Source organism: Rhinoderma darwinii, unplaced genomic scaffold (genome assembly GCF_050947455.1).
Source record: "Rhinoderma darwinii isolate aRhiDar2 unplaced genomic scaffold, aRhiDar2.hap1 Scaffold_41, whole genome shotgun sequence".
Lineage (NCBI taxonomy): Eukaryota > Metazoa > Chordata > Amphibia > Anura > Rhinodermatidae > Rhinoderma > Rhinoderma darwinii.
This window is the reverse complement of record NW_027463673.1, coordinates 679,090-695,172: the sequence shown is the minus strand read 5'-3', so window position 1 is coordinate 695,172 and position 16,083 is coordinate 679,090.

Here is a 16,083-nt window from a genome sequence, read left to right as displayed (position 1 = left end):
GGCTCCGACATCACACACGAGGGTCACAGAAAACAGCAGTAATACAAGGTGTCAGGGTGGCCATCCAGGACACACAGCTTCATAGAGAGACAGACAGAAGTCCATCCAGTACAATCAGTAACACTGCGCTCCATACACAGGCTCCGACATCACACACGTCACACAGGAGGGTCACAGAAAATAGCAGTAATACAAGGTGTCAGGGTGGCCATCCAGGACACACAGCTTCATAGAGAGACAGACAGAAGTCCATCCAGTACAATCAGTAACACTGCGCTCCATACACAGGCTCCGACATCACACACGTCACACAGGAGGGTCACAGAACACAGCAGTAATACAAGGTGTCAGGGTGGCCATCCAGGACACACAGCTTCATAGAGAGACAGACAGAAGTCCATCCAGTACAATCAGTAACGCTGCGCTTCATACACAGGCCCCGACATCACACACGTCACACAGGAGTCACAGAAAACAGCAGTAATACAAGGTGTCAGGGTGGCCATCCAGGACACACAGCTTCATAGAGAGACAGACAGAAGTCCATCCAGTACAATCAGTAACGCTGCGCTCCATACACAGGCTCCGACATCACACACGTCACACAGGAGGGTCACAGAAAACAGCAGTAATACAAGGTGTCAGGGTGGCCATCCAGGATACACAGCTTCATAGAGAGACAGACAGAAGTCCATCCAGTACAATCAGTAACGCTGCGCTCCATACACAGGCCCCGACATCACACACGTCACACAGGAGGGTCACAGAAAACAGCAGTAATACAAGGTGTCAGGGTGGCCATCCAGGACACACAGCTTCATAGAGAGACAGACAGAAGTCCATCCAGTACAATCAGTAACACTGCGCTCCATACACAGGCTCCGACATCACACACGTCACACAGGAGGGTCACAGAAAATAGCAGTAATACAAGGTGTCAGGGTGGCCATCCAGGACACACAGCTTCATAGAGAGACAGACAGAAGTCCATCCAGTACAATCAGTAACGCTGCGCTCCATACACAGGCTCCGACATCACACACGTCACACAGGAGGGTCACAGAAAACAGCAGTAATACAAGGTGTCAGGGTGGCCATCCAGGATACACAGCTTCATAGAGAGACAGACAGAAGTCCATCCAGTACAATCAGTAACGCTGCGCTCCATACACAGGCCCCGACATCACACACGTCACACAGGAGGGTCACAGAAAACAGCAGTAATACAAGGTGTCAGGGTGGCCATCCAGGATACACAGCTTCATAGAGAGACAGACAGAAGTCCATCCAGTACAATCAGTAACGCTGCGCTCCATACAAGGCTCCGACATCACACACGTCACACAGGAGGGTCACAGAAAACAGCAGTAATACAAGGTGTCAGGGTGGCCATCCAGGACACACAGCTTCATAGAGAGACAGACAGAAGTCCATCCAGTACAATCAGTAACACTGCGCTCCATACACAGGCTCCGACATCACACACGTCACACAGGAGGGTCACAGAAAATAGCAGTAATACAAGGTGTCAGGGTGGCCATCCAGGACACACAGCTTCATAGAGAGACAGACAGAAGTCCATCCAGTACAATCAGTAACGCTGCGCTCCATACACAGGCCCCGACATCACACACGTCACACAGGAGGGTCACAGAAAACAGCAGTAATACAAGGTGTCAGGGTGGCCATCCAGGATACACAGCTTCATAGAGAGACAGACAGAAGTCCATCCAGTACAATCAGTAACGCTGCGCTCCATACACAGGCTCCGACATCACACACGTCACACAGGAGAGTCACAGAAAACAGCAGTAATACAAGGTGTCAGGGTGGCCATCCAGGACACACAGCTTCATAGAGAGACAGACAGAAGTCCATCCAGTACAATCAGTAACGCTGCGCTCCATACACAGGCCCCGACATCACACACGTCACACAGGAGGGTCACAGAAAATAGCACTGGTTTAGCCTTTTGGAACTTTTCAGAGAGTTTAAAAAGTTTAGCAAATATTATTTAAATAGTTATTTAGCCTAGGGAAAAAAAAGTAATCTAAAAAAGTCAAGTGTCTACAGTGTGTGTTGCTGGAGGGGGCAGACTTCACCCTCATGTCATTGTTTCTATATACAGAGTCCCACAGGAGCAGAAAGACCATCACTGAATTCTGCTGGAATCCTATATCTGTGAGCAGAGATGGTGGGACCCCCTGTCCATCAGTGTAAGATTTACAGTAACGTGGTGCAGCAGGCAGAGGGGTGACTGTGCCCCTATCTTTCTCTTCATCCCCCCGACTTCCCCACTGATTCCACCTACTAAGAGACATCCACCCCATTACTCTGCCTGTCCTGACATCTCACTCCAGAGACGCTGGGTCACTCCTCTGATGACAGCTGGGAAACATCTGAAGGCTTGTGTGCCTGGGAAAGTGATGTCCCTGCTGCAACCCAAAAGAGACATCTCCAGCTTACCCGGGACCTTTTAGTCTCCCCCTCCCCCATAAACTTTTTAATTCTCGCTCCAGTGTCTTCTCTTTGTCTCTCTGTACAGATCAGGTTAGGTATACCAGACAATTACATGGAAACGGGGAAACCACCCCTAGGTGGAATACAGTCACACTATGGAACCTCTACTGTAAGATCAGTCACACTATGGAACCTCTACTGTAAGAGCAGTCACACTATGGAACCTCTACTGTAAGATCAGTCACACTATGGAACCTCTACTGTAAGATCAGTCACACTATGGAACCTCTACTGTAAGAGCAGTCACACTATGGAACCTCTACTGTAAGATCAGTCACACTATGGACCCTCTACTGTAAGAGCAGTCACACTATGGAACCTCTACTGTAAGAGCAGTCACACTATGGAACCTCTACTGTAAGAGCAGTCACACTATGGAACCTCTACTGTAAGATCAGTCACACTATGAAGCCTCTACTGTAAGAGCAGTCACACTATGGAACCTCTACTGTAAGATCAGTCACACTATGGAACCTCTACTGTAAGAGCAGTCACACTATGGAACCTCTACTGTAATATCAGTCACACTATGGAACCTCTACTGTAAGAGCAGTCACACTATGGAACCTCTACTGTAAGATCAGTCACACTATGGAACCTCTACTGTAAGAGCAGTCACACTATGGAACCTCTACTGTAAGTAAGATCAGTCACACTATGGAGCCTCTACTGTAAGAGCGGTCACACTATGGAGCCTCTACTGTAAGATCAGTCACACTATGGAACCTCTACTGTAAGAGCGGTCACACTATGGAACCTCTACTGTAAGAGCAGTCACACTATGGAGCCTCTACTGTAAGATCAGTCACACTATGGAACCTCTACTGTAAGATCTGTCACACTATGGAGCCTCTACTGTAAGACCAGTCACACTATGGAACCTCTACTGTAAGAGCAGTCACACTATGGAACCTCTACTGTAAGAGCAGTCACACTATGGAGCCTCTATTGTAAGAGCAGTCACACTATGGAACCTCTACTGTAAGATCAGTCACACTATGGAACCTCTACTGTAAGATCTGTCACACTATGGAGCCTCTACTGTAAGACCAGTCACACTATGGAACCTCTACTGTAAGAGCAGTCACACTATGGAACCTCTACTGTAAGATCAGTCACACTATGGAGCCTCTACTGTAAGATCAGTCACACTATGGAGCCTCTACTGTAAGAGCAGTCACACTATGGAACCTCTACTGTAAGACCAGTCACACTATGGAACCTCTACTGTAAGAACAGTCACACTATGGAACCTCTACTGTAAGAGCAGTCACACTATGGAACCTCTACTGTAAGATCAGTCACACTATGGAGCCTCTACTGTAAGATCAGTCACACTATGGAACCTCTACTGTAAGATCAGTCACACTATGGAGCCTCTACTGTAAGAGCAGTCACACTATGGAACCTCTACTGTAAGAGCAGTCACACTATGGAACCTCTACTGTAAGATCAGTCACACTATGGAACCTCTACTGTAAGAGCAGTCACACTATGGAACCTCTACTGTAAGATCAGTCACACTATGGAGCCTCTACTGTAAGATCAGTCACAGTATGGAACCTCTACTGTAAGAGCAGTCACACTATGGACCCTCTACTGTAAGAGCAGTCACACTATGGAACCTCTACTGTAAGAGCAGTCACACCATGGAACCTCTACTGTAAGATCAGTCATACTATGGAGCCTCTACTGTAAGAGCAGTCATACTATGGAACCTCTACTGTAAGAGCAGTCACACTATGGAACCTCTACTTTAAGAGCAGTCACACTATGGAACCTCTACTGTAAGAGCAGTCACACTATGGAACCTCTACTGTAAGAGCTGTCACACTATGGAGCCTCTACTGTAAGAGCAGTCACACTATGGAGCCTCTACTGTAAGAGCAGTCACACTATGGAGCCTCTACTGTAAGAGCAGTCACACTATGGACCCTCTACTGTAAGAGTGGTCACACTATGGAGCCTCTACTGTAAGAGCGGTCACACTATGAAGCCTCTACTGTAAGAGCGGTCACACTATGGAACCTCTACTGTGAGAGCAGTCACACTATGGAACCTCTACTGTAAGATCAGTCACACTATGGAGCCTCTACTGTAAGATCAGTCCCACTATGGAACCTCTACTGTAAGATCAGTCACACTATGGAACCTCTACTGTAAGAGCAGTCACACTATGGAACCCTCTACTGTAAGAGCAGTCACACTATGGAACCTCTACTGTAAGAGCAGTCACACTATGGAACCTCTACTGTAAGATCAGTCCCACTATGGAACCTCTACTGTAAGAGCAGTCACACTATGAAGCCTCTACTGTAAGAGCAGTCACACTATGGAGGCTCTACTGTAAGAGCAGTCACACTATGGAACCTCTACTGTAAGATCAGTCACACTATGAAGCCTCTACTGTAAGAGCAGTCACACTATGGAACCTCTACTGTAAGAGCAGTCACACTATGGAACCTCTACTGTAAGATCGGTCCCACTATGGAACCTCTACTGTAAGATCAGTCACACTATGAAGCCTCTACTGTAAGAGCAGTCACACTATGGAACCTCTACTGTAAGAGCAGTCACACTATGGAACCTCTACTGTAAGAGCGGTCACACTATGGAACCTCTACTGTAAGAGCGGTCACACTATGGAACCTCTACTGTAAGATCGGTCACACTAAGGAACCTCTACTGTAAGATCAGTCACACTATGGAACCTCTACTGTAAGAGCAGTCACATTATGGAACCTCTACTGTAAGAGCAGTCACACTATGGAGCCTCTACTGTAAGAGCAGTCACACTATGGAGCCTCTACTGCAAGATCAGTCACACTATGGAACCTCTACTGTAAGATCAGTCACACTATGGAACCTCTACTGTAAGAGCAGTCACACTATGGAACCCTCTACTGTAAGAGCAGTCACACTATGGACCCTCTACTGTAAGAGCAGTCACACTATGGAAACTTACTGTAAGAGCAGTCACACTATGGAACCTCTACTGTAAGAGCAGTCACACTATGGAACTTCTACTGTAAGATCAGTCACACTATGGAATCTCTACTGTAAGAGCAGTCACACTATGGACCCTCTACTGTAACAGCAGTCACACTATGGAACCTCTACTGTAAGATCAGTCACACTATGGAACCTCTACTGTAAGATCAGTCACACTATGGAGCCTCTGCTGTAAGAGCAGTCACACTATGGAACCTCTACTGTAAGATCAGTCACACTATGGAACCTCTACTGTAAGATCAGTCACACTATGGAACCTCTACTGTAAGATCAGTCACACTATGGAACCTCTACTGTAAGATCAGTCACACTATGGAGCCTCTGCTGTAAGAGCAGTCACACTATGGAACCTCTACTGTAAGATCAGTCACACTATGGAACCTCTACTGTAAGAGCAGTCACACTATGGAACCTCTACTGTAAGAGCAGTCACACTATGGAACCTCTACTGTAAGAGCAGTCACACTATGGACCCACTACTGTAAGAGCAGTCACACTATGGAACCTCTACTGTAAGATCAGTCACACTATGGACCCACTACTGTAAGAGCAGTCACACTATGGAACCTCTACTGTAAGAACAGTCACACTATGGAACATCTACTGTAAGAGCAGTCACACTATGGAGCCTCTACTGTAAGAGCAGTCACACTATGGAGCCTCTACTGTAAGAGCAGTCACACTATGGAACCTCTACTGTAAGATCAGTCACACTATGGAGCCTCTACTGTAAGAGCAGTCACACTATGGAACCTCTACTGTAAGATCAGTCACACTATGGAACCTCTACTGTAAGATCAGTCACACTATGGAACCTCTACTGTAAGAGCAGTCACACTATGGAACCTCTACTGTAAGATCAGTCACACTATGGAACCTCTACTGTAAGATCAGTCACACTATGGAACCTCTACTGTAAGATCAGTCACACTATGGAACCTCTACTGTAAGAGCAGTCACACTATGGAACCTCTACTGTAAGATCAGTCACACTATGGAACCTCTACTGTAAGATCAGTCACACTATGGAACCTCTACTGTAAGAGCAGTCACACTATGGAACCTCTACTGTAAGATCAGTCACACTATGGAGCCTCTACTGTAAGATCGGTCACACTATGGAGCCTCTACTGTAAGATCGGTCACACTATGGAACCTCTACTGTAAGAGCAGTCACACTATGGAACCTCTACTGTAAGAGCGGTCACACTATGGAACCTCTACTGTAAGAGCAGTCACACTATGGAGCCTCTACTGTAAGAGCAGTCACACTATGGAACCCTCTACTGTAAGAGCAGTCACACTATGGACCCTCTACTGTAAGAGCAGTCACACTATGGAAACTTACTGTAAGAGCAGTCACACTATGGAACCTCTACTGTAAGAGCAGTCACACTATGGAACCTCTACTGTAAGAGCAGTCACACTATGGAACCCTCTACTGTAAGAGCAGTCACACTATGGAACCTCTACTGTAAGAGCAGTCACACTATGGAACCTCTACTGTAAGATCAGTCACACTATGGAGCCTCTACTGTAAGAGCAGTCACACTATGGAACCTCTACTGTAAGATCAGTCACACTATGGAACCTCTACTGTAAGAGCAGTCACACTATGGAACCTCTACTGTAAGATCAGTCACACTATGGAACCTCTACTGTAAGATCAGTCACACTATGGAGCCTCTACTGTAAGATCAGTCACACTATGGAGCCTCTACTGTAAGATCGGTCACACTATGGAACCTCTACTGTAAGAGCAGTCACACTATGGAACCTCTACTGTAAGAGCGGTCACACTATGGAACCTCTACTGTAAGAGCGGTCACACTATGGAACCTCTACTGTAAGAGCAGTCACACTATGGACCCTCTACTGTAAGATCAGTCACACTATGGAGCCTCTACTGTAAGAGCAGTCACACTATGGAGCATCTACTGTAAGAGCAGTCACACTATGGAACCTCTACTGTAAGAGCAGTCACACTATGGAGCATCTACTGTAAGATCAGTCACACTATGGAACCCTCTACTGTAAGAGCAGTCACACTATGGAACCTCTACTGTAAGAGCAGTCACACTATGGAGCCTCTACTGTAAGAGCAGTCACACTATGGAACCTCTACTGTAAGATCAGTCACACTATGGAACCTCTACTGTAAGAGCAGTCACACTATGGAAACTTACTGTAAGAGCAGTCACACCATGGAACCTCTACTGTAAGAGCAGTCACACTATGGAACCTCTACTGTAAGAGCAGTCACACTATGGAACCTCTACTGTAAGAGCAGTCACACTATGGAACCTCTACTGTAAGAGCAGTCACACTATGGAAACTTACTGTAAGAGCAGTCACACCATGGAACCTCTACTGTAAGAGCGGTCACACTATGGAACCTCTACTGTAAGATCAGTCACACTATGGAACCTCTACTGTAAGATCAGTCACACTATGGAACCTCTACTGTAAGAGCAGTCACACTATGGAACCTCTACTGTAAGATCAGTCACACTATGGAACCTCTACTGTAAGATCAGTCACACTATGGAACCTCTACTGTAAGAGCAGTCACACTATGGAACCTCTACTGTAAGATCAGTCACACTATGGAACCTCTACTGTAAGAGCAGTCACACTATGGAACCTCTACTGTAAGATCAGTCACACTATGGAACCTCTACTGTAAGATCAGTCACACTATGGAACCTCTACTGTAAGATCGGTCACACTATGGAACCTCTACTGTAAGAACAGTCACACTATAGAACCTCTACTGTAAGATCAGTCACACTATGGAACCTCTACTGTAAGAGCAGTCACACAATGGAGCCTCTACTGCCATTGGTGAACTGCAGGCTAGAGGCACAGTGACAGGTTCCCGGAGATACATGGTTACATACAGGGAGAAGGAGAAGCGTTAGTCACAGGCGGTTGTTGAGGTTGCAGCGAGTCTATCTTTAGAGGAAGTAGCTTTTACACAGATCCTTATCTACATGCCTAAAACGCAGCAGATTATATAGTCCATTAATAATAAACACACAAATAGCGGAGAAATGGCCTCACTTATTGACACAATAAATACGTCGCCAAGAAGAGTCACGACGAGGAGGTCACAGGCGGGAGATGAGTAATGAAGTGTATAGGACGTCAGTACAGGGACTGCTCTCAGGCCGGGGTCACACACACTATGGAAACTTACTGTAAGAGCAGTCACACTATGGAACCTCTACTGTAAGATCAGTCACACTATGGAACCTCTACTGTAAGAGCAGTCACACTATGGAGCCTCTACTGTAAGAGCAGTCACACTATTGAGCCTCTACTGTAAGAGCAGTCACACTATGGAACCTCTACTGTAAGAGCAGTCACACTATGGAACCTCTACTGTAAGAGCAGTCACACTATGGAGCCTCTACTGTAAGAGCAGTCACACTATGGAGACTCTACTGTAAGAGCAGTCACACTATGGACCCTGTACTGTAAGAGCAGTCACACTATGGAACCTCTACTGTAAGAGCAGTCACACTATGGAGCCTCTACTGTAAGAGCAGTCACACTATAGAACCTCTACTGTAAGAGCAGTCACACTATGAAACTTCTACTGTAAGATCAGTCACACTATGGAACCTCTACTGTAAGATCAGTCACACTATGGAGCCTCTACTGTAAGAGCGGTCACACTATGGAGCCTCTACTGTAAGTGCAGTCACACTATGGAACCTCTACTGTAAGAGCAGTCACACTATGGAACATCTACTGTAAGATCAGTCACACTATGGAGCCTCTACTGTAAGATCAGTCACACTATGGAACCTCTACTGTAAGATCAGTCACACTATGGAGACTCTACTGTAAGAGCAGTCACACTATGGAACCTCTACTGTAAGAGCAGTCACACTATGGAGCCTCTACTGTAAGATCAGTCACACTATGGAACCTCTACTGTAAGAGCAGTCACACTATGGAGCCTCTACTGTAAGATCAGTCACACTATGGAACCTCTACTGTAAGATCAGTCACACTATGGAGCCTCTACTGTAAGAGCAGTCACACTATGGAGCCTCTACTGTAAGATCAGTCACACTATGGAACCTCTACTGTAAGAGCGGTCACACTATGGAGCCTCTACTGTAAGAGCGGTCACACTATGGAGCCTCTACTGTAAGAATAGTCACACTATGGAACCTCTACTGTAAGAGCAGTCACACTATGGAACCTCTACTGTAAGAGCAGTCACACTATGGAGCCTCTACTGTAAGAGCAGTCACACTATGGAGACTCTACTGTAAGAGCAGTCACACTATGGACCCTGTACTGTAAGAGCAGTCACACTATGGAACCTCTACTGTAAGAGCAGTCACACTATGGAGCCTCTACTGTAAGAGCAGTCACACTATAGAACCTCTACTGTAAGAGCAGTCACACTATGAAACTTCTACTGTAAGATCAGTCACACTATGGAACCTCTACTGTAAGAGCGGTCACACTATGGAGCCTCTACTGTAAGTGCAGTCACACTATGGAACCTCTACTGTAAGAGCAGTCACACTATGGAACATCTACTGTAAGATCAGTCACACTATGGAGCCTCTACTGTAAGATCAGTCACACTATGGAACCTCTACTGTAAGATCAGTCACACTATGGAGCCTCTACTGTAAGATCAGTCACACTATGGAACCTCTACTGTAAGAGCAGCCACAATATGGAACCTCTACTGTAAGAGCAGTCACACTATGGAACCTCTACTGTAAGAGCAGTCACACTATGGAACCTCTACTGTAAGAGCAGTCACACTATGGAACCTCTACTGTAAGAGCGGTCACACTATGGAACCTCTACTGTAAGATCAGTCACACTATGGAGCCTCTACTGTAAGAGCAGTCACACTATGGACCCTCTACTGTAAGATCAGTCACACTATGGAACCTCTACTGTAAGAGCAGTCACACTATGGAACCTCTACTGTAAGATCAGTCACACTATGGAGCCTCTACTGTAAGAGCAGTCACACTATGGAACCTCTACTGTAAGATCAGTCACACTATGGAACCTCTACTGTAAGATCAGTCACACTATGGAACCTCTACTGTAAGAGCAGTCACACTATGGAACCTCTACTGTAAGAGCAGTCACACTATGGAACCTCTACTGTAAGAGCAGTCACACTATGGAGCCTCTACTGTAAGAGCGGTCACACTATGGACCCTCTACTGTAAGAGCAGTCACACTATGGAACCTCTACTGTAAGAGCAGTCACACTATGGAGCCTCTACTGTAAGAGCGGTCACACTATGGACCCTCTACTGTAAGAGCGGTCACACTATGGAACCTTTTGCTGCCACAGAAGATTGTGATGATTGGGGTAGTAAACTGACATAAGTTTAATGGTCAGGGGTAATAAGCCCTGGAAGATGAGTACGAGGCCCCATGCACACAAATTTGTGGACTTTACCCGTTGAGTTTTGAGTTCAATCAGGAAGTTAAAGAGGTTGTCACCAGATTTTGCAGCCCTATCTGCTATTGCCTGTGATCGGCGCTGCAATGTAGATTACAGTAACGTTTTTATTTTTAAAAAACGAGCATTTTTGGCCAAGTTATGACCATTTTTATATTTATGCAAATGAGGCTTGCAAAAGTACAACTGGGCGTGTTGAAAAGTAAAAGTACAACTGGGTGTGTATTATGTGTGTACATCGGGGCGTTTTTACTACTTTTACTAGCTGGGCGTTCTGATGAGAAGTCTCATCCACTTCTCTTCACAACGCCCAGCTTCTGGCAGTGCAGACACAGCGTGTTCTCGAGAGATCACGCTGTGTCGTCACTCACTTCCTGCCCCAGGTTCTGCATCGTGTCAGACGAGCGAGGACACATCGGCACCAGAGGCTACAGTTGATTCTGCAGTCGATGTAGCTACTTACCTGCAAACGCTGATGCTGCTGCAGAATTATCTGTAGCCTCTGGTGCCGGTGTGTCCTCGCTCGTCTGACACGATGCAGGACCTGTGAGTGACGTCACATATCTGCACTGCCAGAAGCTGGGCGTTCTGAAGAGAAGTGGATGAGACTTCTCATCAGAACGCCCAGCTAGTAAAAGTAGTAAACACGCCCCGATGTACGCACATAATACACGCCCCGATGTACGCACATAATACACGCCCCGATGTACGCACATAATACACGCCCACTTGTACTTTTACTTTTCAACACGCCCAGTTGTACTTTTGCAAGCCTCATTTGCATAAATATAAAAATGGTCATAAATTGGCCAAAAATGCTCGTTTTTTAAAAATAAAAACGTTACTGTAATCTACATTGCAGCGCCGATCACAGGCAATAGCAGATAGGGGTTGCAAAATCTCTTTAAATTTCTGTGATTTTTGCTGCGGAAAAGCCGTAAATGCGAAAGTAAGACGTTCCACTTTAAAATAAAAAATAAATTCCGTACTTCGGCTTCTGGTGTTCCCTCAGCGACGCGTCACTCCTCCGCCTGTCTTGTGCTGCCAGCTCCCTGGAATGACGTTACATCCCATGTGACCGCTGCAGCCAATCATAGTGTGAAGTGACGCGTTGCTATGGGAGACCAGGGGGGATAAGTATTGACTTTTTTTTCTCCCCTCTTTGGTGTCTGCAGCGGATAAAAGTCAGCACCAAATCCAGCACAATATGGTAGAAACTTTCTGCCTGAATTCCCTGCGGTATCTGGGTCGGATTTGGTGTGGCATTTACTGCAGAAAATCTGACCTGCGCGAAGGTCCTAAGGCTGGATTCACACGAGCATGTTCAGTCCGTAAAAGACGGAACGTATTTCGGCCGCAAGTCCCGGACCGAACACACTGCAGGGAGCCGGGCTCCTAGAATCATACTTATGTACGACGCTAGGAGTCCCTGTCTCGCTGCCGGACACCTGTCCCGTACTGTAATCATTTTTTCAGTAGCGGACAGCAGTTCCACGGAGAGGCAGGGACTCCTAGCGTCGTACAGAACTATGATTCTAGGAGCCCGGCTCCCTGAAGGGGGTTCGGTCCGGGACTTGCGGCCGAAATACGTTCCGTCTTTTACGGACCGAACATGCTCGTGTGAACCCAGCCTAATAGTTCATTGGCTGAGAGCAGATCACAAGTGGGTTAGTAGGTGGAGATAAGAGCGGAGTTATAGGACGGTGCAGCGTGTAATGAGCGACAGAGATCAGCTGCATTATTAGAGTTGCTAGACAGAGATCCCCTGGCTGCTGCGATCAGGATGACTTGAAGCGGATCTAGTCTGTTCAGTGAAAAGCCGATTATTAGTGAGTTAAAATAATCAAGGTGAGAAAGGATTAGGGCTGTTCACACAACTAATCGTTTCCTAGCTCTCTCATAACAAGCTCTCCACCTTAGTCAGTTCAGCAAGACCAGGACAGTCTGGATGTAAGCAAGAATATTTCAATTCACTGACAGCAAGCAGACATATAACCCCGCAACTAAAAATACTTCCTCAGCTTTCTATATCACAGCACATATATGGGCAGCCACTATCTGCAGAGGTCGTCTATATACACATTTCTCAATTCAATCCTGTTGAAGACACCGAGATGACCCCCACAAGGAGTGCACTGAGATATAGGGGGGCTGAAGAGCCCTAAAATGGATAACGGAGGACCTAAGTGCAGGCAGAGCGCCCATGTGGGAGGCTCAGATTCACTAACTGGGTCTTATACTTACGAGTAAATGTGCCACATTTATCACAGGGGTTTACACACTTCTGTCTTACTTTAGACCATATTTTGGCGCATCTTAAGTCCCGCCCCCTTCACCACTAAGTCCCGCCCTCACATAAAGTGTCTAAAACTCTCGATAACTGCGGCGTACGCCACGTGCTGGAGGACGAGGACCAGGAACACATGCATGACAGGACGGTGCAGACCTGACACACGTACGAGCTCCAGCGCAGCGGAAACGTTACTAGAGAGCAGAATCCATTCATTCCAAACCTGTGAAGCCAACAAGGACGGAGATGCCTCCATGCCAGAGCACAGGACGCGCCGCTCTCTACAGGCCCAGACCCGCACTTGGTGCCAGGATGGCAGCGGGGGCTCCAGCTTTGCATGGTGTAAATAAATATTCACTTTCATCTTCAACCGATTAAATGTCAGAGAACTCAGAATCCAGGAATTTCTAATATAATCCTTTACGCCACGTTCTCCTATGAAAGGACACAGATTCCTGCTCCGCCAGCTCGGTGGAGATCCAGGGCGCCAGCATGGGGGCCCAGTCTCCACCAGGAATGAGTGGGGGGGGGGGGTCACTGACATCCAAACAAAGTCCCATGACACAGTTATGTTTCCTGTGCGAGGGAAAATGTCTGCACGGCCTTCTTCAGATGAACGAGTGCAGACTTGCCCGTTTTTTTAGGTCCGAGACACCCTCGTGCGGGACCCTTTTTCACTGATCCCTCAGAGACTTGAGTCTCCCACGGAGAGGGAGCGGGAACGAGAGAGGGAGCGGGAACGAGAGAGGGAGCGGGAACGAGAGAGGGAGCGGGAAAAGGAGAGGGAGCGGGAACGAGAATGACGGGAGCGGGAACGAGAATGACGGGAGCGGGAACGAGAGAGGGAGCGAGAACGAGAGAGGGAGCGGGAACGAGAGAGGGAGCGAGAACGAGAGAGGGAGCGGGAACGAGAGAGGGAGCGGGAAAAGGAGAGGGAGAGGGAGCGGGAACGAGAGAGGGAGCGGGAACGAGAGAGGGAGCGGGAACGAGAGAGGGAGCGGGAACGAGAGAGGGAGCGGGGAAAGGAGAGGGAGCGGGAACGAGAATGACGGGAGCGGGAACGAGAATGACGGGAGCGGGAACGAGAGAGGGAGCGGGAACGAGAGAGGGAGCGGGAACGAGAGAGGGAGCGAGAACGAGAGAAGGAGCGAGAACGAGAGAGGGAGCGGGAACGAGAGAGGGAGCGGGAACGAGAGAGGGAGCGGGAACGAGAGAGGGAGCGGGAAAAGGAGAGGGAGTGGGAAAAGGAGAGGGAGCGGGAACGAGAGAGGGAGCGGGAACGAGAGAGGGAGCGGGAACGAGAGAGGGAGCGGGAACGAGAGAGGGGGCGGGAAAAGGAGAGGGAGCGGGAAAAGGAGAGGGAGCGGGAAAAGGAGAGGGAGCGGGAATGAGAATGACGGGAGCGGGAACGAGAATGACGGGAGCGGGAACGAGAGAGGAGGGGGGACCAGAGAGGGAGCGGGAACGAGAGAGGGAGCGAGAACGAGAGAGGGAGCGGGAACGAGAGAGGGTGCGGGAAAAGGAGAGGGAGCGGGAACGAGAGAGGGAGCGGGAACGAAAGAGGGAGCGGGAACGAGAGAGGGAGCGGGAACGAGAGAGGGAGCGGGAAAAGGAGAGGGAGCGGGAACGAGAATGACGGGAGCGGGAACGAGAATGACGGGAGCGGGAACGAGAGAGGGAGCGGGAACGAGAGAGGGAGCGAGAACGAGAGAGGGAGCGAGAACGAGAGAGGGAGCGGGAACGAGAGAGGGAGCGGGAACGAGAGAGGGAGCGGGAACGAGAGAGGGAGCGGGAACGAGAGAGGGAGCGGGAACGAGAGAGGGGGCGGGAAAAGGAGAGGGAGCGGGAACGAGAGAGGGAGCGGGAACGAGAGAGGGAGCGGGAACGAGAGAGGGGGCGGGAAAAGGAGAGGGAGCGGGAAAAGGAGAGGGAGCGGGAAAAGGAGAGGGAGCGGGAATGAGAATGACGGGAGCGGGAACGAGAATGACGGGAGCGGGAACGAGAGAGGGAGCGGGAACGAGAGAGGGAGCGGGAACGAGAGAGGGAGCGGGAACGAGAGAGGGAGCGGGAACGAGAGAGGGAGCGGGAACGATAGAGGGAGCGAGAACGAGAGAGGGAGCGAGAACGAGAGAGGGAGCGGGAACGAGAGAGGGAGCGGGAATGATAGAGGGAGCGAGAACGAGAGAGGGAGCGAGAACGAGAGAGGGGGTAGGGAACGAGAGAGGGAGCGGGAACGAGAGAGGGAGCGGGAACGAGAGAGGGAGCGGGAACGAGAGAGGGAGCGAGAACGAGAGAGGGGCGGGAACGAGAGAGGGAGCGGGAAAAGGAGAGGGAACGAGAATGACGGGAGCGGGAACGAGAATGACGGGAGCGGGAACGAGAGAGGGAGCGGGAACGAGAGAGGGAGCGGGAACGAGAGAGGGAGCGGGAAAAGGAGAGGGAGCGGGAACGAGAATGACGGGAGCGGGAACGAGAATGACGGGAGCGGGAACGAGAGAGGGAGCGGGAACGAGAGAGGGAGCGGGAATGAGAGAGGGAGCGAGAACGAGAGAAGGAGCGAGAACGAGAGAGGGAGCGGGAACGAGAGAGGGAGCGGGAACGAGAGAGGGAGCGGGAACGAGAGAGGGAGCGGGAAAAGGAGAGGGAGTGGGAAAAGGAGAGGGAGCGGGAACGAGAGAGGGAGCGGGAACGAGAGAGGGAGCGGGAACGAGAGAGGGAGCGGGAACGAGAGAGGGGGCGGGAAAAGGAGAGGGAGCGGGAAAAGGAGAGGGAGCGGGAAAAGGAGAGGGAGCGGGAATGAGAA